This window comes from Anolis sagrei, chromosome Y (assembly GCF_037176765.1).
Source record: "Anolis sagrei isolate rAnoSag1 chromosome Y, rAnoSag1.mat, whole genome shotgun sequence".
In the NCBI taxonomy this organism is placed as follows: domain Eukaryota; kingdom Metazoa; phylum Chordata; class Lepidosauria; order Squamata; family Dactyloidae; genus Anolis; species Anolis sagrei.
The window spans coordinates 77,233,167-77,252,520 of NC_090035.1; the positions used below are offsets into that span (position 1 = coordinate 77,233,167).

Sequence of the window (19,354 nt, forward strand, 5' to 3'; positions counted from 1 at the left end):
AAAAAAAATGCTGCTGAGCCTGGGTGCAGCCTGGTTTGGAGAGAGAGCCCGCGCATGCGCGGAACATTACAGAAGGCATTACAGAAGGCAAAAAAGGAGGGAGACGGAGCGCGCATGCGCGGAACACGGCTATCCACCTCTTTCGCATTACAGAAGGGGAAATAAATGGGGGAGATAGAGCGCGCATGCGCGGAACACGGCTATCCACCTCAGTACAGAAGGGAAAAAATGAGGGAGAGGGAGCGCGCATGCGCGCAACACGGCTCTCCACCTCTTTCGCATTACAGAAGGGGGGAATGGGAGAGATAGAGCGCGCATGCGCGCAACACGGCTCTCCACCTCAGTACAGAAGGGAAAAAATGAGGGAGAGGGAGCGCGCATGCGCGCAACACGGCTCTCCACCTCTTTCGCATTACAGAAGAGGGGAAAAAATGAGGGAGAGAACGCGCATGCGCAGAACACGCCTTTCCACCTCTTTCGCATTACAGAAGAGAGGAAAAAAAATGAGGGAGAGAGAACGCGCATGCGCAGAACACGCCTCTCCACCCCTTTCGCATTACAGAAGGCCCAAAAAGCAAGGCGCGCGCACGAGCCCTCTCCTTCCCTCCCTCCCTCATTCAGAAACACCCTTTAGGGCGCGAGCAACCGCTCTGATTGGCCGCCCGTCCCGCAAGATCCCGCCCACTCCTTACTCCTTTAGACCCAATCAACGGTTCGGAAGCGAGCCCCGCCTATTTATTTTCCCTACCCCCTTTTTCCCTGATTGGTTGTTTCTCCCTTGTAAAAGATTGACCCCGCCTCCTCCCCAAGGCAGAACCTCTTCCTCCCTCCCATTTCCCTTGTCTCGCTTCGTACGCATGCGCACTCGGGTCTCTTTTTTTCTCTCAGCTCTAATAGCGGTCTCTAGACAGAGAGAGAGCCCCGCCCCCTCTTTTTTTTTCTTCGCTGGGGCTGCGCGCGCATACTCCACCCCGTTCCCTTCTCTCTCTGTCTCTCTCAAGCGGAGGCCTGCCTCGCGCGCACGCGCATGCGCGCCGCATGCTCCACCCCGTTCCCTTCTCTCTCTCAAGCGGAGGCCTGCCTCGCGCGCACGCGCACGCGCGCTCCCGCCTATGGTGCCGCCGCTGCCGCCGCCGCCTTGTGAGGGGAAAACGAATCTGCTTCATCCTCCGCCATTATTATTATCCTTCTTATTATTATTATAGGCCTCCTTTTCTCTGAGGAAAAAAGGAAAGGAGAAAAGGAGTAAGGAAGGAAGGCGAAGAGAAAGAGGGAGAGAGGGAAGGAAGGAGAGAGAGAGGGAGGGAGAGAGGGGAGGGGAACATGGCGCCGCCTCCTTCTCCTCCTCCCGCTGCCGCTTGGGCTCCTTCTCCGCCCCGCCCCACCGCCGCCCGCACCCGACCCAGACCACCGCCATCCGGTAGGTTGCCTCGCGCCCCAGGCCCACCTCGGGGAAGAAGGGAAGGAGAAGGGAGGGAGGGAAGGGACAATGAGGGGGGGGGGTAGGGAAGTGAGGCAGGGAGGGACTATGTGGGGGGGGGGGGCTTTTGTGTGGAGGGGCGAGGAGATGGAGGGGGGGGAGAAAGGTCCTTTCTTGGCGAGGGGAGGGGCGCGGCGCGAAGAAAAGACCTTTCCCCAAGAGGGGATCTGGGCGGGGGGCTCTCTTCTCCCCCCCCCCCACTGGCGCATCTACTTACAGCTATCTATACATACACATATATAGATTTCTACTCAATCGATATATACGTATCTTTCTACTACAGGCACATACATAGATCATACACATACATAGATGTCCACTCAATCTATATATATGTCTACTCAATCGATACATACATTTCTACTACAGACACATACATACATAGATCATACACATGCATCTATATATATATATATATATATATTTAGAGAGAGAGAGATTCAAACAAATATATATATGTCCACTCAATCTAGAGAGAGAGATTCATATGTCCACTCAATCTAGAGAGAGAGATTCATATGTCCACTCAATCTAGAGAGAGAGATTCATATGTCCACTCAATCTAGATATATATATATATATATAGAGAGAGAGAGATTTAATCAAATGTGTATATATATATATAGAAGATTAGATGTATATTTTTCTGCTACATACACATACATAGCTACTCAATCTACTGTAATATATATACACACACACATATATATATAAAGTTGATTGAGTAGATGTATATCTTTCTGCTACATACACATATATAGCTACTGAATCTACTGTAATATATATATATATATACACACACATATCTGTCTACTACGTACACATACATAGATGTCCACTCAATACTTATATATATATATAGAGAGAGAGAGAGATTCAATCAAATATATATAGAGTAGATTGAGTAGATGTATATCTTTCTGTTACATACACATACATAGCTACTCAATCTACTGTAATATATATATATATACACACACACACATATACATATCTGTCTACTACATACACATACATAGATGTCCACTCAATCGATATGTGTGTATATATATATATAGAGAGAGAGAGATTCAATCAAATATATATAGAGAGAGAGTAGATTGAGTAGATGTATATCTTTCTACTACAGACACATACATAGATCATATACATACATAGATGTCCACTCAATCTATATATATATATAGAGAGAGATTCAATCAAATATATATATATAGAGAGAGTAGATTGAGTAGATGTATATCTTTCTACTACATACACATACATAGATTATATACATACATAGATGTCCACTCAATCTATATATATATATAGAGAGAGATTCAATCAAATATATAGAGAGATTTGAGTAGATGTATATCTTTCTACTACATACAGATACATAGATCATATACATACATAGATGTCCACTGAATCTATATATATATAGAGAGAGAGATTCAATCAAATATATATATAGAGAGAGAGTAGATTGAGTAGATGTATATCTTTCTACTACATACTCATACATAGATTATATACATACATAGATGTCCACTCAATCTATATATATATATATATAGAGAGAGAGAGAGAGATTCAATCAAATATATAGAGAGATTTGAGTAGATGTATATCTTTCTACTACATACAGATACATAGATCATATACATACATAGATGTCCACTCAATCTATATATATATATATAGAGAGAGAGAGAATCAATCATATATATATATATATAGAGAGAGAGAGAGAGAGAGAGAGATTCAATAAAAAATATATATAGAGAGAGATAGAGAGTATTTATTTATTTATCGTGTCATCCGCAACCAGAACATTGCATTACATTTCTAACAGAACAAAACAAACAAACAGATAAAAAACCCACAAATTTTGCAAACTTGGTAGGTGATTAAATGTCATTTAATCAGACAGAGAGTAGATTGAGTAGATGTATATCTTTGTTATACACAGCTACTCAATCTACTGTTATATATATATATATATATACACACACACACACACACATATCTGTCTACTACATACACATACATAGATGTCTACTCTATATGTGTATATATATGAGAGAGAGAGAGAGATTCAATATATATAGTAGATTGAGTAGAGGTATATTTTTCTGCTACATACACATACATAGATGGCTACTCAATCTACTGTAATATGTATATATGTGTGTGTGTGTGTGTGTGTGTGTATATATCTACTACATACACAGACATAGATGTCCACTCAATCTACTATATATATATAGTATATTGAGTAAATGTATATATTTCTGCTACATACACATACATAGCTACTGAACCTACTGTAATATACACACACACATATATACACATATCCATATCTGTCTACTACATACATACACAGACATAGATGTCCACTCAATCTACTATATATATATATCTACTCAAATATATATATAGTAGATTAAGTAGATAATATATCTTTCTGCTACATACACATACATAGATCATACACATACATAGATGTCCACTCAAACTCCTATATATATATATATATCATATATCATATATACATATAGTAAGTTGAGTAGATAAACATCTTTCTGTTACATACAGATATGTACTCAGTTTACTATATATATATGTGTGTATCTTTCTACTACATACACATAAATAGATAGCATTTATATATATATATATATATATATATATACACACACACACACACACACACACACACACACACACATACACATTCAATACATACCTTTCTACTACTTACACATACATAGATCATAGACATACATAGATGTGAACTCAATCTACTATATATATAAAGTCATATATATAATCATATATATATAGAGAGAGAGGGAGAGTAGATTGAGGAGATATATATCTTTCTCCTACATACAAATACATAGCTATGTACTCGGTTTGCTATATATATATATATATATATATATATATTCTACTACATATACATACATAGATGTCTACTCAATCTACTGTATAATATACACATATATACATATCTTTCTACTCCATAGATCATACACATACATAGATGTCCACTCAATCTAATATATATATATATTTCTCTCTACTAAATCTACCACACACACAATCTCTCTACTCAATCTATTATATAGATATACATCCTTTTCCTAAATCTACTATATAGATATACATGCACACACATATATATCTCCAAAATCTGCTATATAGATACATCTTCCTACTAAATCCACTATATAGATATACTACTCGCTATTAAATCTATGTATATATATACCCCCCCACACACCCCTACTAAATCCACTATGCATACAACCACACATATCTTTTAAATCTACTATATATACATCTCTCTACTAAACCTACTATTTAGATATACACCCTTCTACTAAATCTACGATATATATATACATCTCACTACTAAATTTATATATATATATATATATATATATATATTGCCACATACACACATCTCTCTACTAAATCCACTATATATATACTTCTCTCTACTATATATATATATACACACACACCTCTCTACTAAATCCACTATATATATCGATATCTATTCTCTCTATATACACATTTCTCTCTACTAAATCTGCTATATGTATACACACACACACACACACACACCCCTTTACTAAATTCACTATAGCTATACTAAATCTACTATATTTGTACATCCCTCTACTCAGTCTACTATATACGTACAGACATGGTACATCTACTAAATAAACTATATGTGTGTATACATCTCTCTACTCAATCTACTATACACACACACATCTACTAAATCTACATATATACCAAATTTACTATATAAATACATCTCTCTCTCTACTTTATCTATATGTACATCTTATTACTAAATCTATATAAATACATACACAGTAAACTATATATATATACACACATATATGTATGAAATCTATATATATAAACACACATCTCTACTAAATTTACTATATATACGCATGCATATATATCTACTACATTTACTATATATATATATACACACACATTAAATACATGTACAATATATAAATATATATACACATATATCTATTAAACCTATATATTTATACACACACAACTCATACTAAATTTACTGTCTATATACATGGATATATATCTCTAAATATACTATATATATACACAGACACATTCATACATACACACACATATCTACTCTATCTATATATACATACATATCTACTTTGTCTGGTCTATGTATATATACACCCCCACACCCACATATATACACACACACTATCTCTCTTTTCTCTGCATCCCCTCTATGGTGAGATATGAAGAGGAAGTGGGGGTGAGAAGGGGTGTGTGCATTACGGGACACAATCTGTTGAGTGCTGCTTCATAATATCTATTTACATCCTGCCTTTTCCTTAAGATTGGGACTCTTTGAGGGGTGGCTGGAAGGCAAATGTTCTCCCCTCCCTTCCCCTGCATGGACTGGTCAACCATTTAAGATGTCGCTGGAAAGGGGTGGGTGGGTATTTATGGGGTTTGGGCAGTTGTCTGTTCAGGAGACCCCCTTCTGAGAGGAGTGGAAATTGGGTGGACAGAACATGCCTGGGCTTGACATGATGGGTAGGGGTTTGGGTAGGAGCATATAGCGATCCTTGGGTGGGAAGATTAGTCATCACTCAACCAACAGTTCCAATATAACTTCATAGTATTGCCTGCAAACAAACAGAGGCTTGTTGCTTGGGGTGAAGGGATGGATGAAGGCTGGAGCTGGGGAGGAATAACCCCGGAAGGCAGATGAATAGAGCCATGCTTGCTAGCTCTCCCATCCCTGGGTTGATGGTGGACAAGGCCTGTCAATAACGCTTCTTCTATTTTCCCTCCTTTGTTGGTCCTCTCTCCCAGAAGCATGGTGGATGCGACTGGGCTGGGAGCAAATAGCCATCTGTTGTCGCTTGCTTTCCTCAGCTCAGTTTTCTAAAGGAGTGGGGAACCTTTTCCTCCCGCTTTTGCAGGCACTCGCATTGGTGCTGATGTCATGCCATAAGTGGAGGAAGCCGAGTCTTTGCTTTATGCTCCCCTGTGGTCTTGGGAATAACGCTTATGGCCCTTGTTTTCAGTTTGTGTGCGCATTCCATCATACTTTGTATGACATAATAGAGAATTGAGAGCACTTTTGTCTTCTCTTTGTGAGTGCATTGTTGCTCCCTAAATACTAAATATGGCTAGTTAGGTAAAATTATGAATATTTAATTCTTTTGGGGGTATATTTTTATTAGAACCATATCACTTCAAGATCTCCTTGCCATCCTATCTATCTATCTATCTATCTATCTATCTATCTATCTATCTATCTATCAATGCTCTGTGCATAATGAGTACCTTAAAAGCAAAAGAACCAATGAACGAAATCACACCAAATTTGACAACAAAACATCTCACAACACAAGGAGTGACCATCACTCAAAAAATTATGACTTTGTAGTTTGGGAGTTGTAGTTGCTGGGATTTATAGTTCACCTACAATCAAAGAGCATTCTGAACTCCATCAACGATGGAATTGAACCAAACTTGGCACACAGAACTCCCATGACCAACAGAAAAAACTAGAAGTGTTTGGGAGTTGTAGTTCACCTACATCCAGAGAGCACTGTGGATTCAAACAGTGACAGATCTGGATCAAACGTGGCATGGATACTCAATGTGCCCAAATGTGAACACTGGTGGAGTTTGGGGGAAATAGACCTTGACATTTGGGAGTTGTCATCACTGGGATTCACAGTTCACCTACAATCAAAGAGCATTCTGAACTCCATCAATGATGGAATTTAACCAAACTTGGCACACAGAACTCCCGTGACCAACAGAAAATTCTAGAAGCGTTTGGTGAGCATGGACCTTGAGTTTGGGAGTTGTAGTTCACCTACATCCAGAGAGCACTGTGGACTCGAACAATGATGGATCTGGACCAAACTTGGCACAAACACTCAATACGCCCAAATATGAACACAGATGAAATTTGGGGGAAATAGACCTTGACATTTGGGAGTTGTAGTCACTGGGATTCACAGTTCACCTACAATGAAAGAACATTCTGAATCCCACAAACGACAGAATTGGGGCAAACTTCCCACACAGAAGCCCCATGACCAACAGAAAATACTTATCCAACTCCCTTCATCAGGCAAGAAAATATAATCAAACTCCTCCTGATAAAGAGCCATCCAGCCATAGATAGATATAGAGAGATAGATATGATTCACACACACACAGATATAGTATCATAGATCTGAAAGGGACCATTAAAGAAGGACAAATATATGTTGCATGTTCCAGAGTGGGCAAACCAGACACTCTCCACATCAATACTGACAAAGAAACAGCAAGAAATATTGCTGCAAAAAGAAATTACATATATTAGAAATCAACATCTTCTCATTACTTTATTTTCCAGATCACCAGACTGGGCCACAGCAATGTGTGGCAGGGGGACAGCTAGTCAGTCAGTGGTAGGGTTCTGTGTGCCAAGTTTTGTTCAGAATGCTCTTTGATTGTAGGTGAACTATAAATCCCAGCAACGACAACTTCCAAATGACAAAAACAATCCCCCAAACCCAACCAGTATTAAACTTTGGGCGTATTGGGTATTTGTGCCAAATTTGGTCCAGTGAATGAAAATACATCCTGCATATCAGATATTTACATTACATTTCATAACGGTAGCAAAATTACACTAATGAAGTAGAAAGGAAAATAATTTTATGGTTGGAGTCACCACAACATGAGGAACTGTATTAAGAGGTCGCGGCATTGGGAAGATTGAGAAATATACTTTTCCATGCACAAATCTCAAATTATTCCAATACTTAAAATAGCATTTCTTGTTTATTTCTTTATTCCCAAGTATTGATCTGTATTGAGGCATTGCTCAACATTCCCCTTGTTTTGGCCACTTCTGAAATACATTGGAAGGTGAACAGCAATCTGTGGTGTCTTCTTTGTAGCCTTTAATGACATTTCAAGTACCTTAGCTGTACATCCAGAGGTCAGCACCTTGTTTTAAGGATGCACCTGTTTTTGAGAATTCTAGTCTGGCAAATCACACATTTTGAACCCATAATTCTCATAAAAAAGTGTGAAATTGGATGTTGGGCATGTTGGTATTATACAACTAGTTGAATATATGCTCTGTTGAGCATATTTTAAAGTTCTCCTCACCTACATTCTTGAAATTAAATTCAAGGGCTCAGGTAAAACAAAATTTAGTTCTAATTACTGACACAGCTCCCTAAATCTAATTGCATATATCTTCTTAATCTTGGGCAGAGAAACATAAACTGGATGTGCACCTTTGATCTTGGCACCAACAGAACCTGACCATCATGGTTCATTTGCAGAGGGAGTTATTTGGAGTTCAAAATGACTACCTAGTGCACTGCTTTAAATTTAGAAATTACACATACCTATAATCCTGCCCAACTCTGGCTATGTTTTGGGTCAGCCACCAAACAAAAACACTCCTTTATGGTGCAGCACAAAACTTTCATCGTTGGGGAAGTCATAAGGTTCTAATTGCGGAGGATGTTTTGGAGAAATCTTAGCAAGGAACCAGAGAGCAATCACATTAATTGCCATTGCTGTCAGTAGGAAATTCGTTTGATCCTCAAAGGTTTTCTTAAATCAGTGTTTCACAACCTAGGAGTTGGTACCCCTGGGGGGTTCGAGGGGGTTTCAGATGGGTTGCTAAAGACCATCAGAAAACATAGTTCAGATGGTCTTATGAACCTCTTCGGCAGAGAAGGCGGAAGATCTCTCCGCCTGTCCTCTTCCGTTTTGGAAACAGAGGGCGGACCCTCCCACCAAAAGGTCTCCTCTGGTGTGATTGGCTGGCCTCTCAGATAAGGGGAGGACTGTTTTTGAGACTCTAAGTCAGTGGTTCTCAACCTGGGGTCCCCAGATGTTTTTGGCCTACAATTCCCAGAAATCCTAACAGCTGGTAAACTGGTTGGGATTTCTGGGAGTTGTAGGCCAAAAACATCTGGGGACCCAAGGTTGAGAAGCACTAAGTGGAGGAGGGGAGAGCAGGTGTGCTCTCCCCTAAATCACTGTCAATTCCTCCCAAATCCCTCCAGTGTTTTCTGTTGGTCATGGGGGTTCTTTGTGGGAGGTTTGGCCCAATTCTATTGTTGGTGGGGCTTAGAATGCTCTTTAATTGTAAGTGAACTATAAATCCCAACAGCTACAACTCTCAAATGTCAATGTCTATTTTCCCCAAACTCCACCAGTGTTCACATTTGGGCATATTGAATATCTGTGCAGAGTTTGATCCAGGTTGTTTGAGTCCAGACTGCTCTTTGAATGTAGGTGAACTACAACTCCAAAACTCAAGATCTATTCCCACCGAACCGTTCCAGTATTTTTTGTCGGTTATGGGAGTTCCGTGTGCCAAGTTTGATTCAATTCCATCTTTGGTGGAGTTCAGAATTATTATTATTATTGTTTGGTACATTTCTATACCCGCCCCTCTCAGCCTTCCGGCAACTCGAGGCAGTTTACAAGGCAAGAATTCAATGCCACCAAGGACACAGTTACAATATACAATATAAAAACATCAGCAACAATAAAATCAAACATTATAATAAAACATACTTCGATCGATATTCTTTAAAACAATGCTCTTTGATTGAAGGTGAACTATAAATCCTAGCAACTACAGCTCCCAAATAAAAAAATCAACCCCTCCCCTTCCCCAGTATTCAAATGTGGGCATATTGGATATTAATGCCAAATTTGGTCCAGTGAATGAAAATGCATCCTGCATATCAGATATTTGCATTACGATTCATAACAGTAGCAAAATTACAGTTGTGAAGTAGAAACAAAAATAATGTTATGGTTGGGGGTCACCACAACATGAGGACCTGTATTAAGGGGTCGTGGTGTTAGGAAGGTTGAGAACCACTGTCTTAGATCCATCTGCATCTGAGTGTTCTGTCATTCTGGTTTGAAGAAATCAAGTTGTTCTTTCTTTAGCAAACTCTGAGAATATTGCCAACAGCCCATTTTCATGATGTGGCAGCAAATAACTTTTTTGGCCCCTTGTGAACTGAATCCTTGGACCCGGCTTTGTACCACTATTCATGTTATGAGAGCAAAAAGTTGGTGTGTGCTTCTCTGTGAGAACATTTTATATAATCAGAAAGAAATAGATAGCCTTGTTGAGAACTGGTTTTCCCTTGTGATCCCAAGTTGGGTATCTAGTTTAAAAAAGCCTTTGGAGGTGCCCATGTGCCATTCTGAGTGCTGATTTATTTATTTATTTATCATGTCAGGAGCAACTAGACATTTGTATTACATTTTTAACAAAACAAACAGACAAAACACAAATTTTGCAAGCTTGGTAGTTGATTAAATGTCCTTTGACCTGTATCTGGCCACTTGGAGTGCCTCTGGTGTTGCTGCAAGAAGGTCCTCCCTTGTGCATGTAGCTGGGCTCAGGTTGCATTGCAGCAGGTGGTCAGTGGTTTGCTCTTCCCCACACTCGCATGTCGAGGATTCCACTTTGTGGCCCCATTTCTTAAGGTTGGCTCTGCATCTCGTGGTGCCAGAGGGCAGTCTGTTCAGTGCCTTCCAAGTCTCCCAGTTTTCTGTGTGCCCAGGGGGGAGTCTCTCATTTGGTATCAGCCATTGATTGAGGTTTTGGGTTTGAGCCTGCCACTTTTGGACTCTCGCTTGCTGAGGTGTTCCAGCGAGTGTCTCTGTAGATCTTAGAAAACTATTTCTTGATTTAAGTCGTTGACGTGCTGGCTGATACCCAAACAAGGGATGGGCTGGAGATGTCCCTGCCTTAGTCCTTTCACTATTGATTGCTACTTCCCGGCAGATGTCAGGTGGTGCAATACCGGCTAGACAGTGTAGTTTCTCCAGTGGTGTAGGGCACAGACACCCCGTGATAATGAGGCATGTCTCATTAAGAGCCACATCCACTGTTTTAGTGTGGTGAGATGTGTTCTATACTGGGCATGCATACTTAGCAGCAGAGTAGCATAGCGCAAGGGCAGATGTCTTCACTGTGTCTGGTTGTGATCCCCAGGTTGTGCCAGTCAGCTTTCGTATGATGTTGTTTCTGGCACCCACTTTTTGTTTGATGTTCAGGCAGTTCTTCTTGTAGGTCAGAGCACGGTCCAGAGTGACTCCCAGGTATTTGGGTGCGCTGCAATGCTCCAGTGGGATTCCTTCCCAGGTGATCCTGAGAGCTGATGTCAGAGGAGGATCGCCAAAGAAAATGGTGTCTTACTGTACTGACAGTTTCAAGAAATCCCAAAGGTCACATTTTCTTGGGTAGTTGTGTATGCTTGTTGCTTAGATTCTTGGCAGCACACACCTACAGGCAAAGATGCAGCACTTTTCTGTATTGTCCTGTCTTTGACAGATAAAATGGGATGTGGAGAGTGTGCTTGAACCTAGGCAGTAAGTAATGAGGTATGGTTTCAAGTAATCTTTGCAAAAGTAACTTAGAATTCAACATTGGAAAGTTTGGTAAGTTGTGTATTTGTCTCACAAAAGGTATTCTGAGGCAATGAGACAACATTTTTCAGTCATGTTTGGCTCATACAAAGTATGGAAAGCACCTGTGATTCCTATAAAAACATGTGGAATTTCTCTCTGTAAAGCAATCCAGACATTACTTTGCTTTTCTTCCTGGTACTTCTATTCTTAATGTGTCTCCTTGGAAGGAAGTGCAGTTTCCTTATGTTAGCAATAAGCATTTTTAGGGCCGCAGCTTAAGCATGTTTAAAAATGCCTACAGTGCCAAATGTTTCTCACGTAGCCATTTTGATCTTCCTCTCAAATAGCTATTGAATGAATACTTGGAATTGCTGTGTTTCAGGAGTAAATTGACACTTGTCTGTAAGTGGTTTTAGCCCTGTTGGTTTATTATTTTAAACTCTATAACTGGCTACTTGCAAATTTATTATAGCAGAGAGATTTCCCCCATGCTCCGAAATCCTCTTTGAGGATGCTGTGGTATTTTCAGTATTGTATCTTCCTGAGCCATTTTAATGTTGTCACCTAAAATATCCTGTTTTTTGAGTCTCCCCAGCTTTCCTTTTCCTGGAATTGAATTCCTTTCCCATATACTTATCAAGAAACCTCTTGGTTGCCACTTGCCTCCTTATTTTCACATAACATAGTTATTGCAGCTAAAAAATAAACTCATAAAGATTTCTTCTTGTGTCATTAAGTCATTAAGAAGTTACGTCCTTTTCCTTAGCATCACTTTTTGGAGTTCGGTACAACTCCAAACTTCGCTGAACTTAAAATTTGGTTTATGATTTATAATTCTGATTTATAGATCAGAGATAATACAACTTGTTTAGTATTGAGCATAGCTTTAGACCAGTGTTACTCAACCTAGTGATCGGGACCCCTGGGGGGGTCGCGAGGGGGTGTCAGAGGGGTCGTCAAAGACAATTAGAAAACACAGTATTTTCTGTTGGTCATGGGCGTTCCGTGTGGGAAGTTTGGCCCAATTCTATCATTGGTGGAGTTCAGAATGCTCTTTGATTATAGGTGAACTATAAATCCCAGCCACTACAACTCCCAAATGTCAAGGTCTATCCTCCCCAAACTGCACCAGTGTCCACATTTAGGCATATTGAGTATTCATGCCAAGTTTGGTCCAGATACATCAGTGCTCTCTGGATTTAGGTAAAGTACAACTCCAAAACCCAAGGTCAATGCCCACCAAACCCTTCTATTATTTTCTGTTGGTCATGGGAGCTCTGTGACCCAAGTTTGGTTCAATTTCATCATTGTTGGAGTTTGGAATGCTCTTTGATATTGTAGGTGAACTATAAATCCCAGCAACTACAACTCCCAAATCCTCCCCTCAACCCCACCAGTATCTAAATTTGGGCGTATCGAGTATTCATGCCAAATGAATGAAAATACATCCTGCATATCGGATATTTACAAGATAATTCATAACAGGAGCAAAATTATAGTTGTGAAGTAGCAATGAAAGTAATGTTATGGTTGGGGGTCACCACAACATAAGGAACTGTATTAAGGGGTCACGGCATTAGGAAGGTTGAGAACCACTGCTTTAGACCCACCTACCTGCGCGACCGCATTTTCGTCTATGAACCCACATGGCCTCTTCGATCTTCCGGAGAGGCCGTTCTCTCGCTCCCGCCTGCATTGCAGGTGCGACTTGTGGGGAGAAGAGAGAGGGCCTTCTCTGTGGTGGCCCCCCAGCTCTGGAATTCACTCCCCAGAGATATTAGGCAAGCCCCCATGCTGCCAATCTAAGGAATTCAATTTCAGGAAAAGGAAAGGTACTGATGGGTGTGGCCTCATGTAAGCTACAGTGAGAACCCCTGGGGAGATGGAGTGGGGTATAAATAAAGTATTATTATTATTATTATTATTATTATTATTATTAATGTATAGTTTGGAATTGGAAATATGCCACCAAATATTTTAAAGCAGTGGTTCCCAACCTGTGGTCCATGCAGCACCAGTGGTCCGCAAGAACTGAAATATGGTCTGCAACCTCACTGTTACTACACCGTTGTAATGAGAGTAACTGGTTTTACGAAACCCTCTTATAGTGGGGAAGTTGAGAGGGAAGATGCTGATTACCCACGAAAGGTGCGACAACAAGGTTCCTGACTTCTCCTCCTTCCCTCCCCCTGAACGAAGCAGTTCGATGTGGTGCCTGGAAGTGGGGGAACCTTGGTGTCTTCGTTTTTAGGTCTGTTCCTGGGTTTATTTGGGGTGCAGATTCAGAAAATTGCATTGAATAGACCACAGCACCTCGAGATTATTAAATATGGTTTTCTATGGGCGAGCAAATGGTGACTACTTGATTTATTTATTTATCGTGTCAGGAGCAGACCAAACTGTTGTACTGCATTTTTAAACAAACAAACAAAACACAAAGTTTGCAAGCTTGGTAGTTGATTAAATGTCCTTTGACCAGTAGCTGGCCACTTGGAGTGCCTCTGGTGTTATTATAAGAAGGTCCTCCATTGTGCATGTGGCAGGGCTCAGGTTGCATTGCAGCAGGTGGTCTGTGGTTTCCTCTTCTCCACTCTCCAAAACATTAGTACCAAAAGGATTACGAATCAGTTTTTGGTCAACTTTAGATTTGGTTTGGTTATTTGGGGTGATGATTCAGAAAATTGCATTAGATAGACCATATCAACTCTAGTTTCTGATACAGAACATATGTCTGCATGTCGTGGATTCCACTTTGTGGCCCCATTTCTTAAGATTGGCTATGCATCTCATGGTGCCAGAGCGCAGTCTATTCAACGCCTTCCAAGTCGCCCAGTTTTCTGTGTGCCCAGGGGGGAGTCTCTCATTTGGTATCAGCCATTGATTGAGGTCCTGCCACTTTTGGACTCTTGCTTGCTGAGGTGTTCCAGCGAGTGTATCTGTAGATCTTAGAGAACTATTTCTTGATTTAAGTCGTTGACCTGCTGGCTGATACCCAAACAGTGGATGAGCTGGAGATGTCTCTGCCTTGGTCCTTTCACTATTGACTGCTACTTCCCGGCGGATGTCAGGTGGTGCAATACCGGCTAAGCAGTGTAATTTCTCCAGTGGTGTAGGGCGCAGACACCCCGTGATAATGCGACATGTCTCATTAAGAGACACATCCACTGTTTTAGCGTGGTGAGATGTGTTCCACACTGGGCATGCATACTCAGCAGCAGAGTAGCATAGCGCAAGGGCAGATGTCTACTTGATGGCATATGTTCTGTATCAGAAACTAGAGCTGATGTGGTCTATCTAATGCAGTTTTCTGAATCATCACCCCAAATAACCAAACCAAATCTAAAGTTGACCAAAAACTGATTCGTAACCCGTTTGGTACTAATGTTTTGGAGAGTGGTCCCTGATCAAAGTGGTCTCTGGTCAAAAAAAGGTTAGGAACCACTGCACATGAAACATAAATGACACAAGTGCAGTGGTTATTGTAATAGACAAATACCTTCATGCGTATCAGTTACCAGGCTAAGCAAGACTTCTGACAATGCTCATTGTAATGTTTTTAATCATGGTAGATAGGATTTTCCCAAGCCCGGTTAGGGTTATATTGTTGACTAAGCATTTAAAATAATAGCTTGTTTCAGACGCAAGACCAAGCTATGTGAAAAGCCTCCTGCTTGTTGCCTCCTCTTCTCTCATCTATCCTGATTTCCCTTCTCCTCTTTCCCTGATTAGTGGGAACCATAGCTGTCCCTCTGAGCCAGGCGAGTCATGCCTTGCATTAAAATGCCTGTGTGTGGAGATTAGTATGCATGAGGGAGGAGAGCTCATGAGCACATGCCTCATTCATGTTTCACTCAAACCGTGGAATAGTTACTTTTTTTTATTTTTTGGACAATAACCACCAGAATTTCATGGTGAAAAACTACTCTGTCTGGGCAATTTTGGGAGTTGCAGTACAAAAATGTAACTTTTCCAAAAATTGTTATCAGCATACAGAGATTGTTAAAAGACTGTGCTCTGGGTTGTATGTATGTGTATAGTCAACCATTTTGTATCCATGGATACACAAATTTGATTTTGTTTGAAAGTGTTGTTTGAATAGCACAGATTTTTTAGGAAATGCAGTAATCTTACAACAGGAGGATTATCATTTATCTCTAGGACTGCTATATACTTCTGAAAATGAAATAAAGAAGGATAGGGCACACATTGTATTTGGAGTACCTTTCCTGAAGTTAATGAGACTTTTAAACAAAACTGAATTATTATTTCATTTGTTTATTATATACTATTATCAATGAATAACACAAAAAAAGCCAAGCAGCTGTCCAGAATAATCTTTATTAGGTCCGATTAAGTTGTGACAAAACTGGGCAAGCTGTTGATGTTTAAGTGATGCCATGTGTTATTACTTTTCATAGAAGAAGAGAAACCTAAATTTCCTGCCTAGTGCCTACAATACCTGACAGTAGTAAATGCTCTTTATTATTCTGTTTGTCGCAGCAATTGCTTTTCTAAATGTTTTCTTTGCAGGACAAAATATGGCAGGCACGTCAATATAGATGAGATCTAAATTTGTGCTATTAGATTAAGAATAGCAATTATAAATAAAAACTATTCAAAAATTGCTGGAGAGGATGTCAAGAATCAGGAACATATATACATATGTGGTGGCAATGTAAATATGTAAATAGTTTTGGGGGGAAAGTATTTAGAGAAATAGATGATATAATGAACATTAAAATAGAAAGAACTCCTAAGGTAAAGGTAAAGGTTGTCCCCTGACATTAAGTCCAGTCATGTCTGACTCTGGGGTGTGGTGCTCATCTCCATTAATAAGCCGAAGAGCCAGTGTTGTCCGTAGACACCTCCAAGGTCATGTGGCCGGCATGACTGCATGGAGCGCAGTTACCTTCCCACCGGAGTGGTACCTATTGATCTACTCACATTTGCATGTTTTCGAACTGCTAGGTTGGCAGAAGCTAGGGCTGACAGTGGAAGCTCATGCCGCTCCCCGGAATCGAACCTGTGACCTTTCGATCAACAAGCTCATCAGCTCAGTGCTTTAACCCACTGCGCCACTGGGGGCTCCTTTAGCTTTATTATCATTATATAATAACAAATAATTGAAGAAAGAGGATAAAGATGCGATAACGAATTTATTAGCAATAGCAAGACTGCTTATAGCAAGGAACTGGAAAAGAGAAAAAAAAATACAAATAGAGGAGTGGTATAAGGAAGTATGGAAATTGGCAATAAATGATAAGCTGACATGTATATTAAAAGTTAAAAGAGGTATATGGAAACAAAGTGATTTTGATGATGTATGATGAAAATTTATTGAAAAAGGATTAAAAAATAAAGAAGGAAAGTTTCATCTACAAGAAGAATTGAAATTTTGAACAGATGATATGTAAAGGCCGTGGCTTGGGAAGGGGTGAGGGGAGCACAGCAGTGAGAGATAGATAATAGGCCTGGGCAATCCATGGTTCTAAATGGATCTAAAGTACTTACAAAACTAAAGTTCTGGTGGTGAAAATTTCAGAACTCTAACAAAACTTTCAAAATTTAATTATTATTTTATTATTGGCAATTTTTATGACAAAACCAATTAGGAACTGCTGTTTATAATGACATTTTGAGAGCTTAGTTAGAGTTTTGAATTTTTAACCACCAGAACTTTAGTTTTGTAAGTACTTTAGAACCATCTAGAACCATGCATTGCCCAGGCCTAATAGATAATATGTATAAGCAGAAAAATAACACTAGATGCCAAAAGTTAAAGTATGGTAGGTTGTATTGAATAATATGTATCTGCTGTAAAACAAACAATGTATAAGCTTGGGGGTCCTCCTGGATTCAGCGCTGATGCTTGATGCGCAGTGTCGGCGGTGGCTGGGAGGGCCTTCGCACAATTAAAACTTGTGCGCCAGCTGCAACCATACCTCGTGAAGTCTGACTTGACCATGGTGGTCCATGCCTTAATTACCTCTAGACTGGATTACTGTAATGCTCTCTACGTGGGGCTGCCCTTGAAGACGGCCCGGAAACTGCAACTTGTCCAACGTTTGGCAGCCAGATTAATAACTGGAGCAACCTACAGGAAGCTCCACTGGCTGTCATTTATTTTCCAGTTCCAATTTAAGGTACAGGTTATCACCTATAAAGCCCTAAATGGTTTGGGACCAGTCTACCTTCGTGACCGTATCTCGCTCCATGTACCAACCCGGGCCCTACATTCCTCAGGGGAGGCTCTCCTTTCGCCCTTGTCATTATCACAGGCTCGTCTTGTAAGTACAAGGGAGAGAGCCTTCTCTTCTGTGGCCCCCAGACTTTGGAACTCTACCTGGAGAGATCAGGAAAGCCCCTTTACTGGAAACATTTAAAAAGAACCTCAAAACCTGGCTCTTCTGCTGCGCCTTTGGCAAGTAGGTGCGCAGCATGATTTTTTATACCCCCTCAACATTTTTGGCTAACGGAGTTTGTGCCCTCCAAATAGGATGTTCTGCCCCACATCTCTCTGTGTTTTATTAGTTCCATTTAGACTCCCTGTTCCTGTTTTATCTCATTATAGTCTGTTAATTGTTTTTTATTTGGAATATGTGGCCCGCCCATTGTCAACTTTATCGTGATTATGTCTATTGGTATTTTATTTTATTTTTATTTTATTATTATTATTTTAATGTCATTTTGATAATGTTGTTGTTGTCTGATGTATATGCTTTGATTTTATTGCTGTATTATGTTGTCCGGGCTTGACTCCATGTAAGCTGCTCCGAGTCCCCATAGGGGAGATGGTGGCAGGGTAGAAATAAAGATTATTATTATTATTATTATTATTATTACTTTCCTGTGATGCCAGGTGTTTGTGAATTCCTGGTAAAACTTAACTTGCACAACAACCCTGTGTATCTAGCATACAGCACTGTACCCCTCAGAAAGATGGCAATATTAGTCTTTTTTTCAAATCACCAGTTTATTAGGTCCTTCTATTACTTAGAAAGCTGCTGAATGATTTTCCCACTCTTTCGCTTGTCCTGTGTTTAATACAGTTGCATCTAATCCATGGGCATTTGTTTTCTGTTTCTGGCGGGGAGCATTTCTCTGGAGCATACTATGAGTAGTCCTCTTTTGGATGGAGGATATTCCCGGCTGCCTCTTTCCTCTGAGGTCTGTGTTTCTCCATCTGAAAGATGCTCAGTGAAATAATGTGTGTGGGCTCGGCTCCTGTCAGTGGGAGACAGGAACTGGCCGTCACGCTTGTCTCCAACGCAGCAATAGGAGTCTTTCTTCCTGAACCAGAGCCAGCCTAATAATTTTTGCCTGACCCAAGACTGGGCTGTCTTGTGCTTCAAGGCAAAGAGGATTTTGCCCAAGTGATCTAAGTGTAGA

The 19,354-nt window shown here is 40.3% G+C and overlaps 1 protein-coding gene across 1 annotated transcript in view; it reads left to right on the forward strand.

Annotated features, from left to right (window-relative positions):
- The first annotated feature begins 994 nt into the window (after positions 1 to 994).
- LOC132781683 (rho GTPase-activating protein 35) overlaps positions 995 to 19,354 on the forward strand; it is a 128,301-nt gene continuing 109,941 nt past the window's right edge. Inside the window, exon 1 of the mRNA XM_060786066.2 lies at positions 995 to 1,420. The gene's annotated coding sequence lies outside the window, so the exon portion shown is untranslated. The remainder of the gene's footprint in view (positions 1,421 to 19,354) is intronic.